At 40.4% G+C, this 26,226-nt stretch overlaps 1 long non-coding RNA gene across 2 annotated transcripts in view; it reads left to right on the forward strand.

The window, feature by feature from the left end:
* Positions 1-25,824, forward strand: part of LOC146435507 (uncharacterized) — a 241,431-nt gene extending 215,607 nt beyond the window's left edge. For both annotated transcript variants that reach the window (XR_014852976.1, XR_014852979.1), the window contains one exon: positions 25,050-25,824. This is a non-coding gene — a long non-coding RNA (uncharacterized LOC146435507). The remainder of the gene's footprint in view (positions 1-25,049) is intronic.
* The last annotated feature ends 402 nt before the right edge of the window (positions 25,825-26,226 follow it).

Here is a 26,226-nt window from a genome sequence, read left to right on the forward strand (position 1 = left end):
GAGCCAAAAACAGACTGTGGGCCAAAACTATTGGTAGCTGAGAAATCAATAACTAGGGCTTCACTTTTACAAAGAGTATATTCACAGAGGTAAGTCCCAGGGGAAGGTTCTTAATATTTTCTTTGATCTGCTGAATCACAGATGGACATGACACAGTTTTCTTGGGTTTAAGTAATCTGAAATTATGATGCACTTACTAGTTCTTACTAGAATGAATACAAACTGTCCCTGGATTCAGTCCACCCTTAAAAGCTTACCATTCACAACTATGCTTTAGGATATTCAATTACTGGATCATTTATGCTAGAAAAATAGAAGCATAGAATGGCCTGGGTATTGGTCATGGGTATAAAATTGTAAAAACATATATTTTAAAGTTATTTTAGAAAATGTGCTACAACATAAAATTAAGCTCCTTATTATATTGATATTTGTGCCTATGTAATTCTATGACTAATTTTGTAGAAAGCCATGTAACTGGGTGAATGCTTTTTAGGAATTTGAGATACAATAGAATACATTTTTTTAAAAGTAAAACAATAATTAAAGCCTGTTCTTCCTACAATTCTTATGGCTTTGTTTCTGAAAATCAACCAAAGCTAAGAATTGCTGAGGCATGAAATGCTGGCAGTTAAAATGTATATTTCTCTTCTATTATGGAGAAATACATGTGAAAGGGAAACTGCAAAAGGATGAGATAATTTTTTTTGTAGTAAATCTTACTTTAGAATGTACATTCTTTCTTATTTTGAGGTTTGGGTGGGGTTTATTCCCAGTTAGATCGTTTTTTCTGTTTCACGGCACTGACGGTATACTAACACAAAATGATGATATGCCAAATGGCATGTTGTTATTTACAAAGCATTATGGATAGATGTTAGTAAAATACTTCCCATTTTAAGATAATTTTTTTTTCTTTGTGCAGTGGCAAAACTGTTTGATATTTCACAGGATAGAATTGCAATAATTTTTCAGTATTTTTACATAAATTGATACAAGCTGCATCACAAAATAGCTTTTCACAGAAAATGTAGAAAAAGCGGCGGAAAGCAGTGCAATGTTTCAACTTCAGATTAAAACCCAGCATTTTTATCATTAGGAAAATAACAGTCAAAATGTATGACCACCATCAATTCTCAGTATCAGCAATCACTGTGGGTAGTTTTTTGATTATCTGTTCCCTTACTCTATCAAATCGTTGCATTTGAATATTTAGCTCTGCTCCTTTGATCTCCTTCCTCTATTCAGCTCACACACCTGTCTGTACCTCCTCACGTTGACACATAATGAGGAATTATTTATAGATAATCGAATCTCTCTCAGTTTTGTAGCCACTGTAAAGCCTGCTATATTGCATACCTTTGTCAATAAACTACAACAATGTGATTTATTTCAATGCACCTAAAGCCATCTTCACAAATGGAATTCACTTGCAAAAAGATGTTCACCTGCTTTGCAGAATTGCTCCTCTCAGGTACTGTTCTCATTTTGACAAGCCTGAATAACAAAACCAAAGCTAACAAAGTAGCAGCAGCAGCAGCAGCACTACTGTCCTTGGGAAATATCCGTGGTTCATGTTTTCATGAACAGTTGTGTTTTAGCTCCTCCCCAGGTCTGTTCTTGCTGCATACCTTCCTCATAACTCCTCTGTTTCTCATTTTGTCACCACATTTTTGGATGGCATTCACAGTACACTTGGTGCATTCTCAGGTGCAAGACTGTGTGTGTGATCTGTGGGCAATAAAATGAGATAAGGTTATGCTTATGCACATTTGTGGAACAACTTGGTGTGGCTGGAACATGTACAAAGCACACGTGGAAAAATGAGATGAATGTATGGGAAACCAAAAGCAGCAAAAATTAATTTTGATCTCTTGCTTACTTTCCTAAGCACACTGACATCTCTGTTTACAATAATGCTGGCCCCACTTACAGAGGATTCTCATGTTAACTATACTGTCGTACAGTGAGTCTCCTGCTTGCCCCAGCTGTCGCATTGCTGAAGTGTCCTGGGATATGAAGCTGTCAGCTTGCTGTATGGAGCCAGACCCATGTCAAGCAGCTGCCACCCCATATTCATAACCTATCTGCAATCAGTCTGAAGGCTGCTCGCCTAAAGGGACACTCAGCAAGTCCTTAAATACCCAGCTTTTCTTATCTAAAAAGGAGTTCTTGTAACTTATAGGTAGTACCTTGGTAGGTGTATTTAATGGCTTTTTTTCCCCCCTCTTCTAGTATATCTCAAGTTTGCAGCAAAATCTGTATTTCACCAGGCTTGCATATACCCAGTGCACATCCAATCTTTGACCGTCTGTGTGGATGCTGTTAACATTATTTATACATTACCAGACGTGGGCTGGAAGCAGCAAGATAAAAGCTGTATTTTATGAGTGCTCCCTGAAGCACTACCCTCAGTTGCATAATTACCTGTGGCATCTGCTGGGAGACGTGTGTTATGAAACGGTGGGAGCTGTTAATTTGCATACAACTCTTACTCTGTTTTTCCCCCATTTGTCAACTGACCATGGCATGCTCGACAGTCTCTTCCTCAGCTAGAGGAGGAAATTATCCCTGCTGTCTTCTGAACCCAGGCACACGATCAGCAGCACTTGTTGGGAAAGGAGAGGAGGCAGGTGGAGGTGTCCCACACCAAGTGTCTGTGTTTGTATGAGGATACACACATGCAAGAGAGGCTGCACAGAGGCTTGGTATGTGCCTGTGTGTGCAAGAGAGAGGTAGAAATGATTTGGATGTGTGCTGCAGGCTTCCTGTTGGCCTCCTGCAGTATTAGGAAGAACTGTACCTATTTAATCAAGCAGATAATTCTAATTAATAATGAGGAAGGCCATCCTGCCTCATTAGGGTTTCCCTGCTGACCCTGCAGGATGTTACTTATGAACCTCATCAAATCTGCATTCATTCATTCTACAAAACATCATTCACAAATAACTTCTATTTTTGCCTGATGCTTCAGCTGTCTGCCTTTCTCTTCCCAATACCATCTTTTCTTGCCCCTCTCCACAAATGCAATCCCAGACAACACCAATTTCTTCCAGTCTTCTAAAGAAAGGATTAGTCCAAACTGGATGCACTTAGCACATGCATTTGCATTTTTGCAGTGGACAGGAGAATAAGATTTCCATTTGAGAGGAAGAAATGCTATCTATGAGGATGCTGAAATAGACCTCTTTAGGTAGATGGTTTTACCAGGAATAAAAGGCTTTAAGAAAAGTTTAGATTATTTTTCACCAAAAATGCTGTAAGGTGTAGTTAAGTCTGTTTGGGGGCAGGAACATAAACCTGGTGTTCTTTCAAGATCCTTTGCATCATCACTATGCTTCAATTATTCCAGCGCAGTAAGTACTGCAGGTTCAACTCACTGCCTGCCACAGTTTCCAGTTAAGAGTTTTTTGAGGGTGGGGGATGTAAATATAGAAGGAATTCATATAAATAGCAAATTTTGTAGTGACACTCTTAGGCACCTCCAGGCATCAGACAAGGTACTAAGCTGCACCTTAGCTTGAGGACACAGTAGTGCATCTCTGAGAGCCCTTCAGCCACCAGGGTTTTCCATGTCTGAGCTTTCATGGCTTCTATTAAGGAACTGTTTCACTGGGACTTTGCAATGGGAGTGCAGGAAGCAGAGAGAGGGGCATATAGCTCCTGTACCCTCTCATCTGCCCTGCAGGTAAAGGTTGAGGCCCCTAGTGTTCCTCTCAGGCCACTTGGGTGATTAAGGATTTCAAGCATGCTAAGTTGTGCTAATTAGAAACCAGTCTTCCTGGTGTAGGAATCTCTTCAGGACAGGCAGTGACTTTTAGGCTGGAGCACTTCAGACTGCTTGCTGTATGTGCTGTATGCAGAGTGCCATGTAGAGCAGATCAATGTTATCATACCGCCAGAAAGTGGGATGTGCTCCCCCTGTCAAATTTCAACTCTGATAATTAAATTCTTTCCATCTAAATTCCTCTTCCTATTTCAATGGAGAGTGGTATATTTCAATCCTTTTTATAAATATTTTATGTAGGGTTAAGGGGGAACTATTATATGTTTCTTTCTGTCCATTCCTCATCAGGTTACAACTGAGCAGTGTGAGTGTGAGTCATGTGTATTACTACATTTGAATAGTAAAGTGCTTTGAGAACTTTGGGAGATGAAAAACATTTCACACCAAATCACATCCTCAAAAGAGTTTCATTTTCATTACCTTCTTACAAAATAATGTCTGCTCTTATCTTGGTGAAATAACGTGGAGGTCTCTAATATACGCTATAGGTCTGAAGCAAAACAAGATGCAGATAATAAAAGGTAAGCCTAGGCCAGCAACTGATGAACACTTGCACAATGCCTGTGCTTTTCCAGGTTCATTATTAGGTTGTTTGGTTTGGGGTTTTTTTCTGTTTCTGGATAGTTTCTAATTGAATTGAAGGCTTTTCCTGAGTTTCTTCCAAACTATTTCTAAAGCCACTGCCATTTTAAATGAACAGAACACACTTTCAGTACTTACTTTTCTATATATTTTATGGATTTTTTTAAATGAGCCCAAGTATCTACAAAGAGATAAACAGTTGAAACCTCCAAGGAGCAAAACATCCAAAGGAATTACAAGAGAGGAAATCTGTAATATTCTAGTATAGAATAAGTCCTAGTATAAGCCTATTCTAGTATAGAATGTTGGCGTCTCGTTTTTAAAGCCCTGATTTTTATAAAAAGCAAAAGCATGCAGTTAAGGGAAGTATATAAGCAGATTTGATTTGCTGGAGAGCAGTTAGCTGGGATGGCAGCAGCTTTGCCCCTGCAGACTGCATCAGCTGGCACAGCAAAGGACACTGTGGTGACTGCAGGGACATGATGTTCACCTGTGCCTGCAGCCCCTCTGTGCCACTGGCTGTGGTTCTGTGCTTTGGTGTCTGCTTCAAACTCTGCTCAATGCCTCAATGCTTCCCCAGCTGGTAAGGCTCAGTATAAGTGCTGGAGAGTTTCTAGAGTTGAATCAATAGTTGCTATTGCTGATTTCTGCCAAGACTTTAACCTTTTTTTAAAGCAGTTGTGCTCAACGTTAATGAGTCTCTGCAAATAGAAGCCTGTATTAAATTGGCACTGGAGTTTGTGCCCTGGAGTTTGTTCAGACACTAAACACAGCTAAAGGGAAACTCTGAGTTTTATTCTAAAATGTTAAGTACCCAAAATTTCCTTTCTTCTTCAGCGGATGCACAGCAAGTCATCCCTTCTAAATGACCCTGTTAGCTTGAGTTAGAGGCGTTTAGTGTTACGACTCAGCCATTACAAGCTGTACCTTTCTAATTCATATCTCATCTTCCCTTCCACTCTGAGGCCAGCAGATGGATGCAGAGATGGGCCTGGGTGACACGCTGAAAGCAGCTCTCAGCATGCCATCAGCCCTACAGGAACTAGCCTTTTATCTACCAGAATTATGGGCTAAGCTGATAGGCCATGTGCATGTTCACTGTAGTGCACACACATTGCACACATAAACTACTGTTCAGAATGCCATTCCTTGTGGTATTTGTGAAAATTGCTCACGTTACTGAGCAAGATGCCTGAAATGATGCTTTTCCTTTGATCATTCTTCAAATGAAAGGTTTGTTTAATAAGCATTCACACCTTAAGTTTTGAACAGCATTTCAAGCATTTCTGGCCAGATCATCTGATTAAAGCTCTGTTTGCTTCACAGACAGAATATGCAAATTGCCACATCATGTCTTTACAACAAAATGAGAAATTTTATTTTATTGCTGTATTTCTTCTCTGCTACCTCGTGGACAAAAGCCTCCCTCAAATTGTTTCTCTCATCTGGTTGGTATCAGCTGAGCTGACAAAGTAAAACCATCAAGATCAGAAATAATTACAAGAGCTTAAGGGAAATTTGAAATGTGCATGTTCTCTGGAAAAAAGACAAAGCACATTTTCCAGATCACTGAAACAACTGAGCATATTGCATATAAGTTTTGTTTAAAATATATTTAAGAAAAAGAGCCCCTCATCTAGTCAATTGGATGGAAGGAATCAGTAGGATTTAAGTCTGAAAGTAGGGCATGAGACAGGGATGTGGAATATTAAATGCAGAGAAATTTAAAAGACTTTGCAGGATGGAAAAACAAAATCTGACAGGCCTGATCCTCTGTTGCACTCAGGCTTCTGAAGGCACTCATGGTTGTTTGGGAAGTGCCACAATAGAGTAGTGAGAGAAGAGGCTCTGCTGGGGGAAGTGGACTGGGGTAAATGTTTCCAAGGGTAGATAGAGCAGAGGGAGGAATGGACCTTCCAGCATCGAGGTGGAGGTGGAACTTCTGCTACTTCTGCTTCCATGGACTATAAAACTTGTTCAATGCTGCCTCTGTGAAAACTGGGGTCTTTCTGGTGGGATGCTGCCAGCTTATGGCTTCTCCCATCTTTCCTTGTAAGATGAAAGGGAAGGAAACTGATAATCCTGAGAGTAGAGGTGCTGGGAAAATAAGGATTCCATGGTCCTGCATTGTAGTGGCAGAGACTAGAGCTGTTGAAGATGGACCTAGACTGTTGACCACAACCTTGGGACTTCTGGGATGTTTGGGGCCCATCTAGCAGATGGCTTTCCTCAGTAATTGATATAAAGCACATGTTATAGGGCAGGTATCAGGCTAGGAGAGAGGACTGGAGAACCAGAGTGGCCTTCATAAGCCTGGTTTCTGACTGCTGAGGGGACTCCCTGAATGAGCCAGAGGTGTGGGGGCAGCTCTGGCTTCTCCTGTTTGCCAGGCTGGGGCTGAGTTGAGCAGCAGCTCTGTCCCAAGAGGTTTGTGATTGTCTGCACTGTACCTGCACAGAGAGGGCAGCAGCCTGGCAGTGCCACAAACAGGTTTGAGTGTTTGCTCTGTGTGTCCACATCACTGGCTGAGTGAAGAGCAAGTCTTTTCTCTTGCAAGGACACAGGAGAATTTTGAGTTCATGGAAACACAGGATTATAAAGCCATCAGTATAAAATAGTACAGTTTAATTTTCTGAAATGCAGCTAGATAGGTGGGGAGGCTAAATTATGGTCCATTTATTCTGTCACCACCTAAATCCCAGTATTTTTAAAATATCTCTAAGTGACATTAAAGTAGGTCTAGACTTTCAGTAAAATATTGATACAGTTTTTCATTTCATGATGTTTCATGATTTTCACATCAGGTTAGGTTGTTTTTTATAGTGTATGCAGGCTGAAGTAGAGGTTGGATTTCTAACCTAAGACTTATTCCAAGTGAAGAGGATTTGGCAGTGCTATGTGTTTGAACTTACTTGTTTTTCGGAGATTTCTTTACTTTGCACTTCCTCTGAGGTTAAGCTGCCAAATAGCACAGCTTGGGCTCTTTTACTGGTTCAGGGAAGACAGGAAAAAAGTTTCCCCTGAAGACCATTAGAGGTTAGATCTCTTCCTCTAGATTTGATTTGCTGAATTCCACTTGTACAGGAGGAAGGAGCTTTAGTGCGCTTGGCAGACAACTGCATTGTCATTAACAGCTCAAAATAAGCAGTTATCTGATAACACAGACAAATGACTGCCTTGGAGGGAATGTGTATTTAAGAGACATTTCCTCAACTGAATTATAAGGTGGGTAAGAACACTCCACCTTCTGTGTGAGTGGAACAGAAGGGCACACTGCATCTCAGGTTTGCTGTATGAGATTTATGCTGCTTCATTATAGCGTGTTAGAACAACCATACAAATATTTCCATGCTGCTTGCAAACTGCTGTAAGGGGTACACTTTGGAAGGGGGGAAGGATGCACATTAGTAATGTTTCTTATCATGTGTTTATTATTTTGCATATTTAGAAGTATGGGCTTTTAGAAGCTCAATAAAGGCAGCTGTTGCCAAAGAAATTGCAAGCAGACCTCCATGCTGATAATTTTTCAAAGTAATCAACACACTAATCCCACGTTCAGTTTTACTTTGGTGTGATGTTGGCACAGGGTCACGGATACAGGTTTGGAACTTCCCTAAACTTCAGGGACAATTAGATCTGAAATTTGCTTTTCATTATGTCTCACTATTTCTGTTGGAGCGATGCCACCAAGAGACCATTGCCAGTAGAGAGGCAGGACGGACCACATGCCTGACTCCATGTGGCATTTGCTAGATCTGAGCATAAAGAGCATTAACGTTTGAAATCAACTCTCAAAATTTGTCCTCTCCTGCTGGATAGAAAATGCTGACCAAAACCAAAATTCTAGACAGGTGAAATTCTCCATATCTCAACTGTGTGATGAGACAGGCTATGCAGTCAGGTTTAGACTGCTCTCACATTTATGGCATGTTTTAGATATGTATTTTTCATGTGATCATGATTTGGTAACAAGTGCTATCTGATAGTCTATATGAGAATGAGATTGAAAGCTTTTTCATTTTGTATATGTTTACAAGAACAGTTACTCTTCTTTAGTGAAATAAAAAGTTTTCTTTTGCTCCTGTATTCACCTGTACAGACACTGACACCCAGCATGTTAGTAAAACAGTCTGGAGGAAGGTGGGGTTATTGGATTTTATTGTGGCATGTTACCTAGTTTTCTGTCTCTGAGGTGGCTGGGTATGATGTATAAAATTGGGGTCTCTCAGGACATCAGGCACTCTTTCTCCCATTCTTATGCCTTATTTGCATCATCGGGTTTTTTTTCTGGCTTTGCTAAAGCATTAGTCATCCAGCTGAAAAGTTCACTTAAAAGCTCATACTTTCCAGAAGAATATTCATCTTCTCAGATGCAGAAAATCCTGCATATCTTGTGTCATTAAATCTCTTAGAGTATTTTCAGACAGAGTAGGACAAAGGTCCTTTTGGTTTGGACAAAATATGGGTCTGACATCAACAATTTTTCAAGGAATTCAAGGAGTTTACAGGGTTTCTTTTTGTATTTCACCCTACAGAGAGTCTTGTTATCAGCAGAGACAAACATAATTCTTGTTCAGTGCTAGTCCCTGATTCTGAGAGGGCTTACGCATGTGATTAGATTTCAGTGGAGCAGCTTGTCTATAAATTTAAAAAAGAATTTGTTGCAGGGCTGGAGCTATTGTGAATAAGATGCATATTACCCCTGGGATCTTTTGATGAAAGGTGTTGTTATCTGTATCACTCATAGCAGATATGTTGCTTTTACATGAGTGCTGTGGTTGTAGTCAATTCATTTCCTAACATTTAGAATAAAAGATACAAACCCTGGATGACCTGAAAAGAGAATCAACATATCACAGGCACTGCATGTAGATTCCTCCCTAGCACAGCTGGCTGACAAGTATTTCATGGAGCTAAAGGTCATACATTCTTTTGTTTGTCAGGCTACAGTTTGCACACAGATCAGGTATCTTTGACGTTGGTATTCACACACACCACTTAAAAGTTCTTCCTGCTGAGTGTTGTGGAGCTCAGAATTAGCTGGATGGCTAAAATCACACAACCTGATTTTTCTTTTGTACTGCCCACCACCACTGGCTATTATTAGATTTGGCAGAATTGTCCAAATGCTCATAAGCAGCCCCTGATTTGTGGCCAGAGCTGGAATACTATGGATAGGCTTGAAAAATATCACCCAAATAAAAAAGCATCTGCTGCTTTCCTTGGGAGGCAGTGCAAAAATAATGATTTATTTTCTCTTCAGGCATTATAGCGATGGAAGAGAGAGCTTCTTGCAGCTCTTTTCTCACTGGAGGATTCAAACTCATCATCCCTCTGAGAGCCCAAGACTGAGGCTCTCATTTGCCTCAATCTGTGGTCCCTGTTACATTCTATGGGCTGAACACCACAATCAGTAAGCTCATTGAGATAGACTTAAGCTTCTTGACATTCCTTGAAAGAGCACCCCAGAGTCAGAAAGTTCCTTCCTTTGTGGTAGTTTTATTATAAATGTGCCATTTCTTCAGAAAAAGGCCGAAGTCCTGAGCCTAATCAGGATTGCATGTTTTGCATGGGATTTCATTTGTACTAGGATTTCTCCCAAATTGGTCTACACATGGTCTTTGTAAAGTTCCCACCACCTGAGTGATGTCAGTGTGTGTTCCTTCTGGAATATATGTCCCTTTTTGTACAGAGATGCCTGGTTTCCTCCTCATTCATGCTGAGACACCACTGTTTGCCTTCATACCCAGGAGTTTTATGTAGAGCTAAAGAGAACTGTATTTAACATGCCCTACAAAGAGCACCACCAATGGGTGCCAGAATTTTCTAAGAGGCTGAGGGTTGGATGTGTCTCTCAGAGCCAGTGTACACTCTCCCATAGTCCAGGGATAAAAGTAGCTTTTGCTACAGCATAACCCATCTGTGCTTGTTCAATTTCTACCTTAGGAACAGATAAATCTAGAAAGGGCTATTTCTCTTTGTGGCTGAAATGAAAACCTAGCCAGAGAGTTCAAATACAGAGACTTGTTTTGTAGACCTGTGATTTGGATACACAAATCTCCGCTCATGTGTGCTGAGCAGGAATAAAGCCCTAGTGGCAAGGAGGATAAGCCGTGCAAAGTCTCATAACCCAACAAACTTGAACAATTTTATGGACAGAACACCTGTCTGTGAGGCATGTAAGCACAGAACTGTATTAAAAAGTCACCGCTATACATGTTAATGACTAGGTTTTCTTAGTTTACCCTCTAGTATAACTGTGTGTATAAAACTGAAACAGTAAACTCTGGGAACTTTACCTGTGGTTTTAATACAGCATATACCAGAATTCTGTGCCATGAACTTGCCATACATCTCAATGAAAACCAATATAGTACCTTTTCTATCTAAGATGGAAATAAAATATCTGTCTTTGTAGTGCAGTGAGCTCTGCCTGTGAAAGTGTGTTTTGACTGCAGCCCATGAGATTATAAAAAATATTCTAAATAAAAGCTTCCTACCCCCACACACTGCATGCCAAGGGTCAGGAGGGAACTCTGAGAGCAGCAGAATTCTGTCTTTGTACTGCACTGCAATTGATATGTATTCTCATTAGAGGAAAAGTGATTCACCCAAAGTAGAATGTCAACAACTTTGCTCTTTCACACACACTTTCTTTGAACTAACGTTTTTTTTATTGTCACAGTCCCTTAGGATCATAGTTTATGAAAAACTTCATGAAAGTTCAAAACCTGCTGGAGTCTTTTCTTGGTGCTGGTATTAAACAAGGCTTGTTTTTTTCCATTATTTAATTTCTACTTTCTACCAGCAATGAGTGTCTTCATTTTTTCTTCAGCTGTTTGGTCTTGTTGTCCCACTGAAGCCCTGGTATTGCAGGGTTTTGGGTTTGGTCTTTGTTCTCTGGACTTTTTTTTCTGATTTCATTCCAAGGATAGCTCAGCATATTGAAAAACAACATACTTAGCAGCTTACCTTCCGTCTCAAACACTGAATGAATAAAAACAAATCTATAAAGACATTTAATTCTGGCACCTAATGGTGTGCCAGGACCAGACACACACTACAGACCTAATAAAGCAACAGCCACAATTGGGTGAAGGGGATAGGTCTCAAGAAAGGAAGGGATTAATAGGGACCAGTAAAGAAATAGTATCACTTATTCAGGGAAATGAAAACCAAGTTCACTGCACAGTCATATGACTCCCATTAAGGGCTTAATAGAGATTCCCTTTACTGTTGGATCGTGCTATAAATAAGCAGATGGTGGTGATTTTGGGTCCAAATTGTTGGATTTACATACAGAATGTCTTTGGATAGCAGGAAAAAAAGGTTGAATAGCTTTAAATTAAACAATAAAAGCATGCTGTATTTAAAAAAAGAAAAAAGAAGATGGAAGCAAGAGCAACAATACTATCAGTATGAAAAGCCTCAAAGCCTGCAATTCTGGCAATGTTTTAAAGCCAAGTGCAATAATACATAGTTAAGATTACTCAAATACAGTAAATTGGAAAATCAGTGGAGTCTTGCTGATTTATAGCAACAGAGTTTTGCTCTTATGATTTTATTTTCAAGTTAAGACTTCAAATACATTCATTTAAAAACATTTAATAAGCTCTAGCCATAAGCCTGTTTTGGATGGTTCTGCTTACACAGCTTACATCTGAAGTTTTATATAAGTAATATTTGTTTTTAACCTACTTTTCAATCAAGCTGATGGAAACCTGTTTACCTTGATTTACACCCTCAGAAGAATTTGTGCCATAAGATCACCCCTGCCTTATTTTGTAACATGATCCTCCCCTAGCTCTCACAGCTCCTAAAAGTACATACAAATGGAAAAACTCATGACAGTGTTGCCTACCCAACTGACTTCTGTCCTGAGCAGCAGTGTCTGCATACAAAGAGCTTTGTGCCAATGAAAAACCATGTTATGGTGCCTTTTGCTTCTCTGGATTAACTGTGTCCAGTGTGGATGTCTCCTGGATGCTTTTACATCTAGATACTGACACAGTGTCTTCTAGAAGTATTCAATATGCAGTGTTAGAGAGCAGCATGGGCAATAGCACATGGAGCATTTGCCCTGGAGTTCTGACTGGTCTCCTTGCCATGAGAGTGAACCCCATGACCACTGTCAGTGCCTCTATCAAACATGTCACGGAGAAATTGGACTTTCCCCTCTCCCTGTGACCCCAAAAGCAGAGTGGTTCTCCTGGTTCCTGGAAGCTTGAATCCATAGCCTTTCCCAGGCAACTGCCAGGCTTTCTCACAGACTCTTCAGTCAACAAAACTATTATATATCAATGTTCTTGGTGGGAGCTGCCCAGAGCAAGGCACAGCACTGTCTTGTCCCTGGTGCTCTGGGGTTCCCAGGCACAGCACTGCAGCTCCTGTGCTGTAGGCAAGGTCCCTGGTGCTCGGGGGAGCTGCAGGGCTGCTCTCTGTCCATGGCACAGCTTGCATTGTGTGGCTTGGTACGAGGAGCTCTCTCAGCTCCTTCCTCACTCAGGGCTCCCAGGGCACCAGCCCCATTCCCTGATATATCCAATTGTAGCCATTCCTCTCTGTGCTACTCTTGTATCTCCTCAGAGTCACAGTACTGAGCTTCAGCCTGTGCAATTGAGCTGCAAATAAGACCATCAAGAAAGTCACTTGGTAAGCTAAACACAGGGATGTGCTGGAATTTTAGCTTCACTTCCAGCCTCAGGGACAGCCTGTTTGAATTTGTCTGTTGGAGGAGTAGCCCCACGTTGAACTGAGCAGGAGGAGGCTCGTGGACCTGTTCAGTTCTCCTGGAGTGACAAACTGACCCTCCAAGAGGGACAAAGTGGGAAGGCAGCCATGCAACTGAGACAGGATAACCCTGTCCACCATCCCCCTGCAGCTCCTGGCTAAATGGTTGTCACAGACAAAGGCTGCTTGTAGCAGCTCATGTTCTCATACAGAGGATAAAACTACTTTGCCTGTTGAAAATGTCCTCCCAAGCATGAGCCTTGTGACCTCTTGAGAAGGGACAGTGTTCCCTACAGCTGCTGTGTTCATTTAGGTAGTTAAATCCCAAATTAAAGTAAACTACTGGAGGGGAGCAGAGAAGCTGCAGTTTGTCCAGGTAAATATTGGCATGTAATAATTGCAAGTGAGCTTGTGTTTGCTTCTCTGGGAACGGTTCACAAAATTCGTGTGCAGGCTTTGCCCTACCCACAGCTCAAATGCAGCTGTCTCGGGGGAAATATGGAGGTTATTTAATAGTGCCCAGCAATGACACAAAACAACTTAGGGCAGGAAGAGAAGGCACCATATTAAATTAAAACTGCACAAAGCAAAATTTAGGGAATCAGAATGTAATTATCCAACTTGGACTGTGGCCAAGGCACTGATGCTGACACCTTTATTATAAAAAAAGAAAAAAAAAAAAAAAGAAAATGCCATGAGAGGCAGGAAAATCAAAAAGAGATGAGACCTTGCTTTCAGTCTTTTTTCTGAAAGATGGCACCTCAAGTAGCACAGTGCCCATTAGCACTATGCCAGGGTATTGATTCAGTACCTACTAAGAAAGAAGGCCACCCACTGAAGAACATGCATAATTAAAGCTTAAAAATTAGCTGCTTTCTCTGTGAAATAGAGAGTTCTCATAGCAGTGTTTCCCCAGGAATACACCATCAGGGAAAAAAAAAATAGTTTGCACTTCACCTCCAAGGAATTTTGCAAAGGTCAAGCACTAGAACCAGCTGGATGCATTATTTAGTGACTTGACCATTTTATTACTGAATATTTCATTGGGTTTGTCTTTACAATCAACTATTTCTGTTCATGTTAAAAGGAGCTATCATTAAATCCCATTTTTACTGTGGTAGACAGTGAGACAGAGGCAGCTAAAGGAAGATCTAACCAGTTGTCCTTGATGTTCAGCAGCTTCCAGTTCCTTTAGCAATTCCCACATTCCAATGAGTTTTTCAGTGTTCTTCTAGAAGTTTGCAACAGAGATCAGGATCCTTGTTGCTGCATAACAGTGTTCTGCAGAATTACTCCAATTACATCCAGTTAGGTCCTGAAGATACATCACCAAGCACTTGCAAGGTTCCATGGGCATATGGGAATAGGGAAAGGGAGAAAATGAGTTGAAGGCAGAGGTGCTGTGGTGGGAGCATAGTTTTGTATTCTCTGTGCAAACTACAGACACACAGACTGGAAGTGACCCATATATTTATCACAGTTATGATTTCAGCCATGGACTCAGATTCATCCTGGATGTAGCCATTTATGCTTTACAGAATGGGTCTCTTCCTAAAGGAATACCCAGAGATTTCATCTTGATCAGAAGCTTCATAGTTGATGGAGAAATCATTTGAGACTTCAGGGCCTGTGCTGTACACAAGTTCTTTTCAGGCTAAAATTCAGTAAACCTGTGTAAGATGGTTACTCAAATATGTTTTTGACCTTTACCAGTCCATTCTGCTGTTTTGCTGAATGGGCAGATCTAGAGTTTTAGGAAAACAGATGCAAAAGTTATAGTTTATGTAAGAGTTGCACATTGGCATTTACTTCATGTTCAAAAATACAGGAACTTTTTATCTCAATTCCTTGCATGTTTGTTTGGTTTGAGTTGGGTTTTTTTGCTACTAGGATATGTCTACTTTCCTGAGTGCATGCTAAATTATTTGTAAGATCAAAATTGTAGAGCAGAGCCTGCCTTTTATGAGTAAATACTATTAAGCACATTATCTAGTTATGTTAAGTCTTCATGGGCAGCAACTTCTACTGTATAGCTTTTCTATATAATATGCCCTTCAGAGCCTGTGCATTTACCAATATGTTTTTACAATTACCTGTACTAATTTGGAACATTTTAGATTGTAAATTACATAGCAGCATTATTATGTGGAGGTTGTATTTGCTCCACAGTTATAGCTGAGAATGACTTTCCACTGTAAACCAAAAAAACATAGCCCCTTTTAAATAATCAAAAAAGTACTATCCACTTCAAGTTACGTGCAAGCAAAAAGTCATAGGACACAGGAATAAGAGGCTCTGTCTTCCTTGGGCCTCATCTTAAATGCAGAAGTCTACACTGAGCTGAAAGAATTTCAGAATATAATACAGCCAGATACCTACAATATCTGAGCAGAAAATTCTGCAATGAAAAGCATTTTTTTGCAAACATAGATTTGCATGAGTTCTGCATTAGCAAGTCCTTAATAACATTAAGAACTCTTGTTTGAAAAACCACTTCATGTTTTCAATATTTATGATTTATCGTGGATGAAAGGTTTTTCTCTTCACAAGACGATTTCTCGACTTTTGGTAGCTCTTGTTTTGATCAGTGCTGAGCACTTTTCAGAGTCCTTACCTGTGGTGTCTGCGTGAAACAAAACATAAACTTTTAATCAATCTTCTTTATGTACAAAATCTTCCTTTGTTAACGAGTAGAAAAGGCTAGAATGCTTTTCTCCTAGTCATTCCCTTAATTTCACTAATTCCAGCCTTCTCAGTGATCATACTACTTCTTAGTGAGCATACTTTTGACTTTAAAGTACAAAAGTTGTACTTTAAATTTCTTATGAGACAAAGAAAAGACTGTGTGTGGTCTTCATTAAGATCCCAGGTGCTACCCATTGTGATGAAGCATCATTAAAAAATGAGTGAATATGTTTGTAACCTTCTTGGCCAGTAGCACATAATTACTGCATGTGAATAAAAAGAAAAATAATGATCTGATGCTGTAGCGTCACCATCAGTCCCAGAGATATGGATGTATTGGCTGTGCAGGGGTTTCTGAGAGCCAGTGACAAAAAGGGAGCATTGGTTCATAGCTCTGAGTTGGGATAGCTTAGCTGGAGTTTCATCCACAGTGGAGATTAACCCCAGTCCTCCTGGTGCCTCTGCTGTGGAGCTGTTCTGCTGTGCCCAAAGAGAGTGTGCAGGAAGCTCCACAGCTAGCAGTACTTTTCACCCTGTGTTAGCACATGAAGGCTTGCTCATCCCAAATGATCCTTTTCCTCATCTTAGCACCAAGCTATCCTACAGCAGGTTCTGGCAAAGCCATCCAGAGAGGACTGAGCTTTGAGCCATAGCCAGACACCCCTGCTGCTGTGTGGGAGGGCCACAACATGGCCCCTGAAGTACAGAAACAATGCTTTTATAAAGCTCCTATATAGTGACAGAAAAAATTCTTTCACAAAAGTACTCAATGTAAAAATGTCACATTTTGCTGAAGAGATACCATCATGGAAAAGGAGATAAACAAGGGTACAGCCACATTCACAGTTCTGAATTACTGGGTTAGCATCATGCTCAGTACTTAGAGGGAAGAAGGAGGAATGGAAGGGTATTTGGAGTGATGGTGTTTGTCTTCTGGTGGATGTGATGGAGCCCTGCTTCCCTGGGGATAGCTGATTACCTGCTTTCTCATGGGATTGTTAAATTAATTCCTTGTTTTTTCTTTCCTTTTGCTTTCCCCATTAAATTGCCTCTGTCTCAATGCACCAGTTTTCCAGCTTTTATCCATCTGATTGTCTCCCTGATCGTGCTGTTGGGGAAATGAGCGAGTGGCTGTGTGGGGCTTGGCTGCTGGCTGGGGTTAAACCAGGACAAGGTTACTTCCTACCCAAAGAATAGCCCTGATTCAGCTGAAATTGTCACTCCTATCCAGAGGAAAATACTAGCTTTTCTCTGAGTCTTGGGATTTTGTTATTACTATTGATTTAATAATCACCTTTTCAGATACTGTGGTGACAAGGGAAAAATGACAAAGAGAGTAGATAATTGGTAGTATCCAGACCAGGATTTTATCTGACTTCTTTCAGTCTGTTGTAGAGTGATGCAGCAACGTAATAGTACTGCACTGTATTATTATAGTGCAACCCACTGTAATAGGGTGGAGAAGAAGAGCCAGTAACCTTCCCATGGTAGTTGTATCACTCTAGTAAATACTCCAACATTCATAAAAGAGGAAATCCCTCCTGGTCTACATTCTTGTATTTTGTATCTTTTAGTTATGAGCAAAAATGTAAAGGGCTTTGGTTGTCTTATTTTCCCAAAATGAATGATCCTATAGAAAGCATCCATTACTGCTTACTCTTTAACTAGATGTTATTCCCAAGTGCTGTGTAATCATTAAGTGAGCTTTAATTTAACAAGTGTGCTGCTCTTAGCACATTTTTACTTATGTAGTAGTAAATTAACTATAACAGATTGTAAATGTTCTCTGCCATTTAGCAATAAGTAAGTCTTCCCATAAATATCTTTAAAACTAAACCAAGGTATTTTTATGGTACTTGCTCACCACTCGTTCTCATTTCTCATCACAGCTTAACAATATCCATTTAAAAAAATATATTATTTTTCATGCTGAGATTCAGAATTTCAGTTCATTTGCTTTCTGGTTACTGGGAAGGAAACTGCACCACCTGAGCTATGTCTCACTTGGCCACCTCTGGTAGATGAGCAATGCTTCGGTAACGGGGATGGGAACACTTCAGTGGCCTAAGTGAATTTGCTGGATCAATGAGGCATCACTGCTTTTCCACAGTGATTTCTTTCAGTGTCTCATAGTTTCACACATTTATATCACAGATTTTGCTTTGGTAGCAATCAGCAGCAAGTTTCTGAGTGACTACAATGCTAAGGGCCAAATCCCAGAAATTCAGTAGCCAAACCAGAGCCTGATACTTAGAGGAGCTCTCACCTTTTCTGTCTGCAGCCTGCTGAGTTTGTATGTTAAGTCAAGTCTCTATGTTTGTGTCTAAAGGAGGAAAACTCGTTCTGAAAGACTGTCCTTATGTGACACGTTTTCTCTGCTGTCTATACAGATAGGGAATGACCATGATTAATTAGAATAACGACTAAAGTAATTTCTTGAGAACAATGATGATATTTAACTTGAATATTGTTTTCTCCAGGGCTTTGCCCTGATCCTTTAGGATTGTGCACTTCAAAGGGGAAAAATGGATCTGGCACTTATATTTATGCTAGGCTGACATTGTTGGTTTGCTGCCAAAGAAGCATTTCACAGAGGCACCAGCTGAGGGATCTCAGCCACTGAACCTTGGTGCTAGCCTTACAAGAAATCGCTTCAATGGTGACATGGAATATCTCTGTCCATTTTGTCCTTAAAGTTACAGAAATGCCATCCCAAATTGAGTTAAATCACAGCTTTCTTATATAGGTACATGACCCTTCAGAATCAAACTGATGCCATCAGCTTGTTTCACATTTCACAGCCTGAAGCAAAGTCTTACAGGATGAAAATTTTGCTTATAAAAATCCTGCTCTATCCTCATCCTCTTATTGCCCCCTGCATATCCCAGACTTCTTCCTAGGACATTATCCTTTCTCTGGTCTTTTCTATATTGTGGCTTTGTTTTTTTTAAGGGCAAAAATAAACATGGCATTAAAAATAACTCTTATTCTTCTGACCTCAGGAAAAAAAATGGGTTTGCATTTTCAAATAATTAAATTGTCATTTGAAAACGGTTTAACAATAATGGCCTCTTGTCAGTATTCTCACTCAGAAATGTTCTTCTGATTTTTTAACGCCTCTTTCTCTCCCAGTTCCTTGGTGTTTTGCTCTCTAGCAAAAACCAGCAGAGAACAAAATAGCTAAAAGAGGCTAGTGGAATTTGAGTTGCACAGGGATGTTACATTAATTCTTTTTCAAGTAAGTCCATATGTCCTTCTAAATATACAGAATGATGGTATTAGATAGGTAATAATCAGTGATTTCTCTCAGTAGTTTTAGCTGAACTGTGAGACAGAATTGTTCCTGGAAGCCTGTTTTCACTTGTCAAAAGGAAATACATTCATACAGTCAGGCAACTGCAAAAGCAAGACAGAACAGAAATTTGACCAGAATTTTCAACATTTCCATTTTTTAACATATAGAAACTTATATTTTCCTTTATATGCATCATCAAAACAAAGTCTTCCTTTTGGAATTTGGGAATTTTCTTGAGGGAGGGTATTTTGGAAGTGGCCCACTGTCACTAGAAAATTCAATAAATATATTGCTGTATTTAGAACCTGGATTTCCATCTGGGTGATTTTTATGTACAACAGTACTGTGTCTGCTCTCCTTAAAGATTTTATTTTGTCAATCCATGTTATTTAGATTTTAATTTTTTCAGTTCCTCTGCTATTCTGAAAATGGAGAGAACCATTTGTAGAGCATCTTATTTTTTCAAATGTAAACATTTTTCATTTGTAAACAATATTCCTTAGAATCTGTAGAGAAAGGCAAATGTGAGCAAGTCTAATACAAGTTATTTTACTCCTGTATCTCCACAACATAACCTTGTTCTCAGTACATGTGATGCCTCTGTTTGTCTTGCCCCAGTGTATTAAGCTATGTCAGCAGAGGTTTGATCTATGTGCATTGTTTATGTGGCTCTGCTGAAAGTTATAAAAGTGCAAGTTCTTTAGGAGAGGATAGTGCCCATATGTTACAGGCAAGCTTCTCTCAGTAGTGGTGCTTGTTTTACAATCTTTTGAGAGCATGTGTTTCCCTCTCAGTCTTTTCATTGATAAGCATATGTCAGGGAGTGCTGCAAGCAGATAGCCCAGAGTCATTACAGGTATCCTGGTAATAAGACACTGTAATGACTCTGATTGTAAAAAGATTTGAAACTTTCATAAGATATGTAATATTAAAAGCATGCTGGATAAATTATGAAAACTGCAGAGTAGCTGAGTTAACACCTTAAATAAAAGGCAAAAAAAATAACTGGATCAAAGAAGCCTAAAAAAACAGGTCTTTTTGCTCTTTTTCCATCCAATGTTACTTGGATCCTAGGGGGTTTTCTTTATCCAGATGGCAAGTATGGGGCTTGTTTATCAGGGTGCCGAGGCTTAGACTGAAATGCCAGCCAGGTCTGCAATCCCCATGGGATGGTGGAGCAGACATGGGCAGAGGTGAGCTCACTGCAGCCTCACCTTTGGCTGGGATCCTCACAAGCCCTGGTAGCACGTGTTCAGCTCTTCACACTGTGTTTCCTCAGCACTTCATTGAGAACAGGGCCTTTGACTGCAAAGCCCTTTTGCCAGCCTTTCATTTCTTGTCTGCACCATGTGGCTGCTATCAGTTCACAAATAAAGAAAAATGAAAATTGGTTTATGAACTGTTATTATTATAACCGAGTTCTGCTATTAGCTAGGTCTAAATGTTTTCATATATTCCACACCTCTGTTGCCCTTTGAGATTTTTAACTGTTGTTTTCTTGTACATTAATAATTTCCTAGTATAATTGTTCCCAAGAGAATGAGCTGAAAGAATTATGAATTAATTTGCATCTTTTAATGTACTAATAAACTTTGCAAGAAGGAAATTTCACTCCATCCAGGTGGAAACCAATCACTTTAAATCAAAGCTTACTGAATTTCAAATAGGTTTTTTTTTCAAGAAGTTGCAGAAGAACAGTGCTCTGCATGTTAAAAGTAATTAGAAAGCATAAACAGCAATTTCAGGAAAGGCCCTGGGTCATTTTTTTGCTGCAGTATAGAGTTCACAGGCATTTAGGAAAATGAGTATTTGTTGTATTTAAACAAAATGAATAGCAATTTCTTGGAGGTTGAGAGGTCTCAGGCTGTAAATATAAATTTCACCCTTTCATTGAAAAATATTTTTAAACTGTTTTAGCTTTTTTTATTATCTGATGTAAATAAATAATTCATGCTATAGCCTCTAAAACAGGCTTCAAGAAAAAGAAATGTCCTTTTATGTACGATTTATTCAAATAGAATCTTGAGTGAACAAAATGTTCTATCTTACATATTCATTTATAACCAAACAATGTCAGGTCCTTGTTCACCAAAGCACTCATCTTCATTTATCTCTGAGCAGTTGAGAAACCCAAGCTTTTCTCCTGAGTAACTAAAGAAACAAGTTCTAAACACGTACTCTAATACATGAGAGTGTTACTCACAAGCTTAAGCCATTTACTGAACTGGTGATTTGATATCCAAGTTTATTTACCTTCATGTATTTTAACCTTGGTTAAATTTGACAATAGGAATGAATGCTCTAGGCCACATTTTCCAAATGAGACATAAAATATATAATTAATGGAAAATATAGGTCTTGATTTCAAGCTTCTGATTTTGGAAGTTTATTTTATTAGTTGCTAAAGTTTAGCATTAACATTTGACAGGGCAAAAAACATTTGTTTAAATAGCTACAAACTGTCAGGGCCAAAATGAATCCCAGGTGGTCTGGGAAAGGGGGGACAGTGCAGAGAGAGGAAGGGATTGATAAAGGACAGAGAGAAAGCAAGGCTAAAACACAGCAGGTTTGGAAGCAGACAGAAGAGTGCTGGAATGATGACCAAGGGGCAGCCTGGAGGAAGGTTGCGAGAGGTGAGAAAAGGCCAGGTGGGCACTTGCTGGGGAAAGAGCCAGAGTGAGAGGAAATGGGGGTGCAAGGCCAAACAAGGGAGCACTGCTAATAAGGCAAAGGGAGCTGGGCCTCTTCCCTAAGGGAGCAGATGCAGATTAGAGGCACGACTTCATCAGGACCATTGCTATGGCCATAGAGAATCAAACCTACAAAAAAATGGTCAATACAACCTGGGTGATATTTCCTCTCAGAAAATGAAAAAACAAAGTCATTTCTAAAAATAGGGCCTAAATATGAATTATTCAAAAGCTGAATGCAGGAATGTTTCAGTAGATCTGGATGTTTAGACTTTTTTTACCTCACTTAGGGCTTTGAAGAGCATAAGATTATCAACACAGTTTGATATGATGCTCCTGTGTTTAGTATGCCCAAGAAGGAAAACATTGCATTGACTGAAGAAAACCCCAACAGAACCTGTTTCTCCCATAAAGCTACTCCATGCCATGCAGGTTTCCATATATTCTAACTGAAAGAGGTTTCCTGTTGTAAATTAGAAGTTTGTAGAGTACTTGCAATGTGTGCTCAGAACACTGTTTGTTATGAAAAGCACTGATCAGCAGAACACCTCTAGCAGTATGAAAATACACATTTAAAACAGATGCTATTTTTATTCTTTGAGATACATTGTTTTATTTTTCAGGCTGTTGCAGTCATTTCCATTCTTAAATGACTTTTTAATATAAGTATATATATAAATTAATTTTTTTAATCTTGTAACTAAAGGCTATTTTTGCTGTGTTCAAAACAGCATTTTTACTCACAAAAACATCCAGCTATCCCTTAGACAGCCCAGAAGACATCGTTTGACACCAGAAGTGTCAGCCACGATGGATTCATTTTATTTTAGCAAGACAGATAAAACATGTGAAATTCTTTATACCTGGTGCTTGTTATGACAGCGCATAGGGAATTTCCTCACAAACACAGACAAACTTTCTCCAATTCCAGACTGCAATTACTTTTGCTTAATGTAAATATATATGCAAGTCCACAAAAGAGACAAGCTGCAGTACAAATTTGAGTGCAGTGCTTTTTAAAACTAGCAAGGTGCAAACTTCGTAATAGAAAGGAGGGAAGATACCTCAGAGTCAGCAGAGTTCAGTACCACTGAAAGGAGGCTACTGTCTATTTGAAATGTTTTGAGATTTGGCCAAATAATCCAAGACCCTGAAAATTATCACACCTGTAGAAAATATGGACACTGCTTCACTTCTGGCACATCCCAACCTGCCCTTGCTGCACAAATTACTGCACGGAAGGAGTTATTCTTCTATGGCAAAGTAATACTCTATTTAATGGCATTCTTTTCTTGCCAGGCTTTAAGAAAGTTATCAGTACTGTCTCCCCAAATTCCCTTCACACTGCAGTGTTTCATGGTATCTTATCTAAAGTAAGAACATGTTGCCTAATGAATATGCATTTGTCACATGAATACCAGGAACAGATTAAGTCCAAAAGTTCCCTATAATCTGCTGGGAGAGATATGTGGAGTGCTGGAGTCAGCACAGCCAGAAAACCTTCAAAATATTTTTCTTCAGCTCTAATTTGAAAACTTCAATGGCAAAGTTTACCCTAAGGAGAAACGGTGCTAAGCACAGATTTATTTATTTCCTGCTGATGAACACAGCCATGTGAACAACTGAGATGTTTTTTCTTGCAGGACGGTGCCGGAGCTGCCGAGTTAAAAGCTTAAGCTTCAAAACTGACGTTGACCCTATTTATTAGCACAATAATGGGCTTGTGGTGGCTCCTGTGGCCTTCCAGGATTGCAGAGGGCTATATGAAAGTGTGTTTATGCTGTTCCAGTGCAGGTGGCTGGCAAGGCAGGGTGCATGGTTGAAAATACAGCCTGAGGTGTCTCCTGGAAGATGACTGCATTGCTTGTGATCCTCACTTTCAGGGCAAGGCAACAAAATCCCTTCAGAAGCTATTTATCTCTAAGAACAGGCTGACTTTATTTTTGAAAGTACATGATGTTTCTCATACAGGACTTGGGGAGCAGAGCTTGGATGAGTCTCCTTTGGATTCAGGCAGTCAGATTAGCTTTCTCCTTTGGCATAGCAGCTGGAGACCACCATCCCTTAAGCCCTGGCATCAGCCATTGATGGGGAATTTCACTGCTGGGAATGAGCAGGGCTGGGAAGCAGGTGGAGAAGGGCTGCTCCTTACCTGGTTCCTGCCTAGAAGAGAGGCAGGGCCTAGAGCCTGACTTCACACTTCCCTTCAGGATACTCAAGTCCCTTCACAATGGCATTTTCTGATCTTGCAGAATTTCTAACTAGAAGTTAACTCTCAAAATGTATTTGATCTTGTCTAGAGAAATGTAAGATTTCCAACAAATACAAAACATGTTGAAAATGTGGCCTGTTGAAAAAAAATTGCAAGAAATGTTTGTCAGTCTGGCAGCAGGACCACCTGGTGCAGCACCCACCCCTTCGAGTTCTGTATCACCTGCAAACCTGAGGGCACCTCTGTCCCATCAGCCGGCTCGTTAACAAAGGTGCTGAACAGCCCCGGACCCACGTGGTGGATGCACAGTGCATTTGAACACGATCCCGTGAAGGAACAGTGCACTGGAGTAAAAAAGCCAGTTTTAATGCAAGCATTTGGCTGCAGTCTCCCCACCAAGTGTCTCTGTCCTGCTGTTATCCCTGCTCTTGTCAGCAGGAGCTCCGGGTGCTGCAAAAGCACAGCCGGCTGCTCAGCAGCTCTGCAGCATTCCCGGCTGGCACAGGGACTGCAGCCATCACCATCCTGCCCCAGAGAGAAGTGCAATGGCATCAGCAGACAGCATCCATCCTGCTGTATCTAACTGAGAAACTCCTCAGGACATCAGAGCTCACTGGTGCCCTGCTCACACACAGATTTGGCCAGCTACAGCATTTGCAGGTGTTCACCATCTAGTAGGAAAGGAGTATCTCTTAGCAGGAAAATTTCTGTGAGAAAGCTTCAACAGCTGTTTGCTGCAGGGTGGGCCTTGTGTAGGTTTGGGTTGCTTCTGACAAAATTATCTATTTAAGAAACAGTTCAGGGAAAAGCTGGGATAAGTATCTTCTTTGAAATTCTCAGGAGAGTTCTTTACATGATTATATGCTGTAGTAAAAGAGATAAGTTTGATTCCTTGCATAAATTATTACTATTAATAACTTAATTAAAAATTTAAATATTAATTATTATAATGAATCCTTTAGTACCTAACAATTATAGAGTGTTACAAACTCTGAAATAAGCACTACAAGTCTCTAAATAAACAACATATTCATGGCCTGAAACTGACTTTTTTTTCTTGCATTGCAGGAGACCTCAGTGCAACAGACACCAAAACTCTGGATTTTCACTTTCTCCAACAGAAAGCAAACAAGTGTCAGAGTAAGTAAGAATCGGATCTCAATTCCCAGTAGATCTAGCCCCATCTGATGGAATTTCCACCCTTCTGTCATGAGTTCTTCTGCTTCCTTCTGCTAAATTCAAATTCTACTTCAGGATCTTACTTGCTGGTGCACTTTCAGACCTCTTCTATATCTGATCTCTCTTATTTTGACTTTTGTTTTGTGAACTAGCAGGTCACTGTATTTCCTTTCTTACAGTTTAAAGAAGGAGGGTCCGAGATACAGAGAGGCTAATCTCACAATTCTCAAAAGCATAGCTGTAACTCTCATTCTATTTCTGGACTTAATTCTGTATTCAGCACATCTTTTTTTATTGTATTTGTCTTTGCTCTTTCTCAAGACTCTGGCAGTCTGTTCTCCTTGGCAGTGAAGAACCACAGCCATATGTAGAGCTAAGATCGAAAGAGATTGCAGGGCTGTGGCTGGAGTGGAGCTGGAAAGGGACTCCCGAAGCAAAATTCCTGAGGAATTGATAGTCCAGGGAAGTGCTGCTCTGCCTTTCCTACGGGTCAGCTTAGGATCAGAGTTAAATTTGGGAAAACTGTGAGCTCCATTTGGAGCGAGGCTGGAGGGAAGCTGCCCGTGGAGAACCAGCTCAGCCCCGGGGGATGGAAGGGCTGTGAGTGCCCTGCAAGGCCGGGTTAGAGCTGGCAGCGCGCATTGCTGTGATTCACCTACACAGCCCTGCATCTCCTCCTCGTCTGGCACGTCAGCGCCAGCCTTACAGCATGCACTGTACCAGCCTTAAAGCATGCACTGCAGCCACACGGAAGAGAGGTGTAACTCCAAAGAGATGTTAACAGAGGGGGAGATGTACCTCCCACCTTCAGAGTGCTGTGCTGCAAGGAAGGGAACGCAAAGGTCCTGAGCTTTGACACGCTGCGAAGGACAAGATTTATATTCACAGGCAGAGGCGGCAGAGGCGGCAGATGCCGAATACTGGGTGCGGCCACTGGCAGCAGGCTGGGGCTTCCTCATGATTCTCCTAGCAGATTTACCTATCCCGTCACACCGATCTGTCGCTATACTCCTCTCGCACTAATGACCCACCGATACCGTACTGCGCCAGCCCCGCGCGCGCCCCC

The sequence above is a fragment of the Lichenostomus cassidix genome, chromosome 6 (genome assembly GCF_008360975.1).
Source record: "Lichenostomus cassidix isolate B80296 chromosome 6, HeHo_3.0, whole genome shotgun sequence".
NCBI classification, from domain to species: Eukaryota; Metazoa; Chordata; class Aves; order Passeriformes; family Meliphagidae; genus Lichenostomus; species Lichenostomus cassidix.